At 38.9% G+C, this 7,872-nt stretch overlaps 1 protein-coding gene across 1 annotated transcript in view; it reads right to left on the bottom strand.

The window, feature by feature from the left end:
* Nucleotides 1-246, bottom strand: part of stmn4 (stathmin-like 4) — a 9,141-nt gene extending 8,895 nt beyond the window's left edge. Inside the window, exon 1 of the mRNA XM_020617020.1 lies at nt 143-246. The gene's annotated coding sequence lies outside the window, so the exon portion shown is untranslated. The remainder of the gene's footprint in view (nt 1-142) is intronic.
* Between the last annotated feature and the right edge of the window lie 7,626 nt (nt 247-7,872).

Genomic DNA, 7,872 nt, shown 5'->3' with positions numbered 1-7,872 from the left:
TCACCTATTACACCCTGCTGAGATGCTCGCACATGCAAACACATGCACACAACGTTCAATTAAACAAAACTTAATCTTGTTAACCAAACGTGACCTATGAAATGCATCTGTGTGTTGTGTGATACAAGCATTGCAGACTTACCCCCCCTCTGTCCCTGTCGTGTCTGCTGCTGATGGTGGACCTGTGACTACGGTTACCCCTGTCTGGCTGCACAGATACAGGCGCCGGGCAACAGCATCAGCAACAGCATCAATGCTGCCTCCATGACATCACCTTGGAGGTGTCTTATTGGTCCGAGGCTCTGCCAGCATCCAAGCCTCCGAGCCAACAGGAGGGGAGAGAGAGGATGGGGGAGGGCCTTCATCTCTTTATGTTGTACTGCAGGGTGGGTTGTAAACTAACTGTTTTATTATATGGCGCAGGAGTGTGGGATTGTGTGTGTGGTGTGCACCTGATATTACTCATATTGTGGGGACTTAGCCTCTCTTGTGGGGACCACACTTCATTTAAAGTCCTTTAAGGATTTTAGGCAAGTAGTGGTTATGGTTAAGGTTAGGATAGGTCTCCAGGAAATTAATGTAAGTCAATCTAAAGTCCCCATGAGGAATGAAAGCAATTGTGGGTGTGTGCAACAGGGAGCCCATCCAGGAAGTGTGCAAGTTTGCAGGACACTGAATTAGATTAGATCATAACTGTAAATACAAGAAGTAGAAACCCTTAGCATCATGAAGTACATGCAGTTTATTATACCAACTATTTGTTACAGCTATTACTGTTAGAGCTACAAATACTGGTACTTATATCTGTGAAGTCCTGCAACTTAAACTCGACCTATTACTACTGATAAAAACTCTCTGATTGCATTTATTACTACGGCATATTTAGCAAGCTCTGTTGATTGTAATGTATTTTTGATGAACAGATCAACATATCCAGCTCCACTTTTGATATTTTTAATTCACAAACAATACCAAAACAGTCATTCATTCATATTTATTGAGAAAACATACTAAACACACTTTTCTATTCCACTTCTTGTAGATTGAATATCTTCATTTTCTGTCCATATAAAGAGTTGACTTAAAACGGCTTTTAAAAAGTTAATTGAAAGATTAATTGATTATGAATCATTTTCACTTAATTGTTTTCAGTAGATTATTTTTTAGCTTTGACTCTCATGTACACACACTTCACTGGTTACTGTTGTAAGACTTCCAGACGTGCACTATGATTAGTTTGCTGGATCTTCTCCAGCTTCCTGCCATTTATCACTGACTGTTTTAACTGGCAATAACTTTCTTTTATTGGCCACTTGGGGGCGGTGGAAGGAAGTCACAAACACAACACAGACATACAGTATCACTAAGATGATACAGTGAGCGTGCTAGCAAACAGTTGCTTATTGAAAAAGTTATGAAGTAACTATCATTAATTTGGTGTGATGTTTCCGGCCACCTGATAAATTTAATCCAGTACTTTGTTTCAGCTTTGTTTTTGGCGTCCACCAGCTCCATATCTCTGCTTCATTCACCAGGTATTAACTAACTGCTGTTGCTGTAACTAAAAACAGTGCTACGAGAAATGTGTAGCAGAACATGTCAGCTGTAGCTGGGAAGTTAAACAATGAGCTGCAAAGCACTATATAGCTTAAAGTAGCAGAAAACTGCTAATTGAGTTGACAATCTTTTGTTTGTCCTTTTGTCAAATTGTTTTCACATTGATATCAAATACATTGTTATTATACAAATATATAATATATCCCCTTTAAGTGTCCTTTTTTAAATGAAGAACTACTAATAGATGACTTCTATTCTTCAGGTACTGTCCAGAAGGGTACTGGAACAACCCAGTTATTGTTGTAGCCTTAATCTTGTATGCAGTAAAGTTCTTTTCTATTTTCGCTCCTGCCTCTTGGAGAGCGTGTGAGTACTATTAGTGTTATTACCATAACTGCTGCTGGTAATTGCAGTATTACCATTAATATTAAATCCTTTTCTGAACCATGTTGTCATACAAATAAGAACATAAAATGATAACAAAGACACACTGATGGAGGATCGAGGGGAAACACTGAGGGAAAGCAGAGTGACAGATCTGTTGTTGCCGCCCTTTGATCCTGTATTCAGCTCACACATCTAACATGATGTCACCACACTGGCCATGGGCACATGAGATGAAAGAGCCTACAACACTGCAGGAGAGAGAAACAGATGCATGAGGTCACATTAGGGTGTGTCTTCTTGTCGCCTTCACTGCCTCCTTTCCTCTCCCCTTCACCACCCATCCCTGATGGTAAATGAATGTCTGACATTGGACATCACACACATCCTGGAAATAAAATCACTACGGAGAGAGAGGCAAAAAGGTAGAGTGGGAAGAGGAGGAGGACGGTGATGAAGAGAAGGAGCGTGAGGAAGAAACAAGACAGAACTGATTACTTCAGTCATTGTGGGAGAAACCAGAACAGATGACAATAGGGAGGGAAGACCAAATGATTCAGTGGAGCATTTTGGGAACACCCATGGGAGAAACTGGGTGGAGAGGATGGGTAAAAAATATGCTCTGCGGATACAGGCTGACTTTACAGAACATGAAAGTAACTGAATAGTAGGATGAGGAATAGAAATCTCTGCAGACCCACAAAACTAAAAAAATAAATTCAGACTTGATTATGTAGTTAAAGAAAACAAATGATGCCTGGTTCAGCTATCTGTCTTTTAATACATTTTTATTAAGCTCAAAATCATTTTATTTTTGGAACACACAGACACAAATAAACATTTACAGCACCATCTAAGGCCTGACATCATCTCTCAGTGTCCCAGGATGAGATCATCCATGCTAACTACTGGCTTTACTCATTCCACTGAGTGTGTGTGTGTGCATCTGTGTGCGTAGAACAGATTGTGGATGTGTTTGTGAATATATGAACTGAATGTGTGCTTGTGGAGGTGTCCATTGTATATAACGATTAGATTAGTGGTAAGATACGGAGTGATCTAACTGAAGCTGAAGGACTGTTACTAGCATTGATTCTGACAGGCAGGACTCAAGGGAAGGGAAATCAAAGTAGGTGTGCCCACTTCTACACAAAGTGAAGAGTAATTTCATTCCCTCTGAACAATGGAACAGCTGGGCTTGAAGGAAGCATAGCTCAGCTAAACCTAAGATAAATGGTTTTAGTCTATTGTAGACACAATTTGTCAGCATTAAAGCTGCATAAACAAAAATCACAAGAGAAACAATAGCATGCTTTATATTTGGGCAGTAACCACCATGTTTCAATGTATTTGCCATTGCAACAATAATGTTTAGCTGACCCTGTTTTGTGTATAGATTTTTGTATGTCACTTTTGCCATTGGACGGCTGTCTGAAACGTCCATTACCATAGCAACAAGGAACCGACATGTACAGTGAGAAAGTGAGTGACAGCCAGCAAATGGTCTATATCTATTTGTCTGTTTTTGTATTCATATACACAGTGTGAAAGCTTGTAACGCATTAGTGAAATGTAAATACAACTGTACATACAGAATAATGTTGTTGGTTTCAGTCTCCTAGAGACTACTACTGCGGTGGTGTTCTGGAGAATTACAGTTTTTCTGAATTGCTAAAACACATTTCTTGAAACCACCACTTATTTTCTCAAAAACCTTAAACACAAATCTAAATACTCAAACTAAATTCACAAAACCTCTGACTCGTCTGGCAAAATCAAGCAATTGCTTCAAAACCATGTGACCAGCACTCAAAATCAAACAATGCTTTCAGATCATACACAAAGGAGTCAATCATATACACACTGCAGCTCAGTCACAGAACAGAGCATCCAGGACATGTAATTACAACAAAAAAAGTTTATTGTATGGTGATTTTACCAAAAACCATGTTACTATCAAAAGAGAAGAAGAAGAAAAACACATCAGAAAGATTATTCTGCCTCAGGATCATGTCTTTGAGCTGGGCCTGGCCAGAGGGCTTCATCTACGTTGTAGGCAATGTTGTCCCTTCCCAGGCAACGGGCAAAAAACCCTCTGGTGTGGCGGATCCAGCCTCGACAAGGCTGCATGTCTATGGAAGAAGAAACACTATTTAACCTTTCAGAGGAAAAACCACATTCTTCTTGTCATAAATAAAGACCTGAATTCATAAACACACCATGGTCAATGGTCAGTACGTGGCTAATGTAGCTAATACTGACAATGTCTGAAGAATGGAACTAGTTCTTCACTAATGGCCATCTTCTGGCCAGTCACAGTCATTACCATGATTACAGTTATGTACAGTACATATTTCAGTTACAGAGCAGTTGAAGCTGAGATCATTGTCCAGTCCCAGTAGTCCATTTACTACTGATCTGACCTCTGGTGATGGACACTCTTCCTTCATATGGGTAGACAGGTATCTTTTCTAATGTGCATGTACTGTGATGATTTCATGTGGTGCAGATGCTAAACACAGTGGCACTGTATGTGTTTGCATGAGTACACAAAGACACAGGTCCCTGTGGAACAGGGGTCAGAGGGGTAAAACGAGAGCTTTCCAGTGACGGGATGGTGTGACAGTTGTGACTGTCCAGGGTGATGGACATGATGTACGGGTCAGTGAGGGCGAGGCATTCCTCAGAGACACCATTTTAATGGTTTTCTGTGAACATGACAAACACTCGTCTCTCACTTTCAGGCGCATGGTATTATAATGTTTTGTTACTGTGTTTTTATCAGAGATGTTCAATCTACAACAACTTGCTTTGTGTGTGAATGCCATTGTTTTCCCCAGTATTCTTTAAAGTCATATTTTTCTGCTTTTGTAATCAGAAATTAATGCTCTGTTAATATCAAAGTAATCAAAGAGTAATATCTTTATAATAGATTTATTTTACATTTGATGGTTTCCTCTACATATTTTACAGAATTTCATAATTGTTTAATACCGAACACTGTGGGGCTCCATAGTTTTACTCTGTCAGCCAGGTAACACCACTGCCACATGAACTTGTACCACCTGCTTCCACCTGTTTCTGAACTGAAGTAAACTAAAGTACTGTTTAACGGCTGCAGTGCTCTGTCACCCTCTGCTGCCTAGAAAATGGATGACTCAATTTTTCATTGACCACTGCTTACGGAGGCAATGATATAAACTTCCCACCTGTAGTCACAGCTTCGACTGCAAAAATATTTCCCGGTGTAGTCATTAAATCCACGGCGATGATGTCAGTACTGTATATCACAGTACTTTTTAAACAGAAATGACTCACATATCTAATATCACTAAGTGTAACTGTTACTTTTACATATAAAATATTGAGACTACAATAATCCAGAGATGCAGAAATGTTTTGTAAAATGCATTGTTTCTATAGACATACATAAAGGGCTATTCCAAAGACTTACAATGGGCACATAAAGTCAGTGCATTGGGTGAAATGGTGTTGATATGTGCTGAGCATAGCTGACGATGCATACAACTATGTTTTTGTCCTTGTATATTTTAATATGTAGTGTCAAAGATGTTTAAAAGGATCTTAAATATTCAGACCTCTACAAAAGAAAAGCAGAGCAGCTCAAATCCATTTATACCTTTATGTGAATCTCTTACATAAACCTCATTAAAATCAGTTTTTATCTAAAACAAAAACAACAACTGTCATTGTATATTATAAATACAAAAAAATGTAATCAATTCAGAGCCATAAACACATCAGCTAGTCACTAACTTTGTCTGTCTGTATTTAGTGCTGGGCATTGTTTGCAGACACTTATCTAGTTAAAAGCCAAGAAAGAAAGCGAAGTAGATTAACAAAATAATAAAGGACAGAAAGAAAAATAAAAGTGATGCCACACAGTTAAGGTGTGTTTTCATCATAGGAACCACCTGAAATGTGCTGAGCCAAGTAACGCTCTTCAGGGGCTCTGTGTTTGTTTCCACTGCTGTGCACTCGCTTTGGAGATGAGTTCTGGGAGTTAACACCTCGATCATTAACATCACAAGCCCACAAACTGTTTAAACTCCTCCTCTCCTGCAACAGTGTTGCAGCCAAAACAACCAGACAGGACAGTTTCTTCCCCTGGGCCGTGACTCATGAACACTCATGGTTCTATATATACCAAGATACTGCAAACACCACAGCGCAATAACTTATAGATGTAACCACTGTACACAAAATTTTGTCTTCTTGTTTTTTACTTCTTATTTGGGGTTTTTTCGATCTCTCTCTTTTATTTGGTGCACATCTGGGGCCTTTGAGCTGGAGTCATATTATTTTAACATACTTGGCAATAAAGTTTATGACGGATTGATTGATACTGTGTAAAGAGGCACAGTTTAAAACAAGTACCTCACTTCTTGGTTTAGAGGCAAAATGGGCACTTCAGCCAGTGGGTCCCAGGCAAAGTAGTGAAGGTGTCACATTTCTGCAAGTTTGAGTTCTGCTGGTTTAACAGCTGTTTATTAAACTGCTCGTACAGTCTCTCTTTCTGGCTGGCTGACAGAGACCAACAGACCAACAGACCAACACAAAGAACATACAGTGGACAAACAAAGCAGGACAGTCCGCATCAACCCGGGTGGTTATGTGGGGACAAGTATGGGCTATACTGTGGCAGCCACATTTAGAACCACATCCAGGTGGTGACCCGCTGAACAAACAAAGAGTCTGGGTCACACTGGGTCAACGTTTGACCCACTCTGGAGGACAGGTTTAGTGTTTTTTCTCTTTGGGGCTACTGTCAAGGCTCATTGAACAAAATTTACCCTCTATGTACAGCTACCAGTAACCTCTTGTCTCATGGCTGTAAAAGAGTAGTGATGCTCAATCAAAGCTGTCAGCTGGGGTCAGTTTCTAAGCAAGAACAGTGATGTGAGAGGAAACCCTAACAAAGTTGGTGATTATATCTTTTTTAACTGTAAGACTTACCATTTGTTGTGTATTAAAGCTGCTCTAATCAGCATTTTTATTTTTACAGTGGATCAAATTACTGTGTGAAATTAAAAGAGCCAATTGTAGTGACTCACCAAGTATTATTACCTGACTTACCATTTCCACTCAGCTGGAAGAAAGCACTTTAGTGGCTTTCAGCTCATTGTTTTGGTTTTATGTCTCTCAGCTGTACAGGTTTGGTTCACTACTTTCATTACTACCATTTATAGTTGTGACAAGCAGCTGCTTTCAATAAAAAATAAAACTCTAAAAAGCCTTGTTGATGATGAAAAACAAACAAAAATAAAAGACAGACAAGTGGACATGAAGTAATGACCATCTTAACATCTTAAGTCAAACTAGGAAAATGCAGGCAGCATAGCTTTATGAAATGGTAAGATCATTTATCATGAAGCGCTGTAGCTGTGGATGTACAGTAATGTTGACGTTTCTTTCAGTCAACTCTGTGGTCAGCTGAGGCATTATTGTGAGCAGTCAACCCTTTAACTCTACCTCTAGATGTTCACTACAGATATCTCACTGTATAAACATTGTCCTCCAAACTAAACCCAATGAACAGGACTTTAGCCAAAATCTGAGTAAATCCATTTTCTAAATCATTCACTTCTCTGCAGAGCAGGTGACCCTGTGTGTGAACAAATAAACAGCCTTTTCCACAAACCACATGATAGATGAGAACAAGTGTAACCATGGCAATTGTACAACAAAGATAACAACAGCTGAAGCCTTAATATTTTTAGAAAATATAAATATTAAAAGTAAAGGAGAAAAATTACAAAAACTGGACTAAAATGTATTTGGTTTCCATTAATAAAAATGAGACTAAATCTATGTGATAAAAATCAAAAGGCAAAAATTTGACTAAAACAAATATACTACATATATTTTAGTCAAAAAGACTAAGGCTAAAACTAGATTAAATTCAGGTGC

The sequence above is a fragment of the Monopterus albus genome, unplaced genomic scaffold (assembly GCF_001952655.1).
Source record: "Monopterus albus unplaced genomic scaffold, M_albus_1.0 scaffold182.1, whole genome shotgun sequence".
Lineage (NCBI taxonomy): Eukaryota > Metazoa > Chordata > Actinopteri > Synbranchiformes > Synbranchidae > Monopterus > Monopterus albus.
The sequence above is the reverse complement of the archived record's forward strand: the minus strand, read 5'-3'. Positions and strand labels throughout refer to the sequence as shown.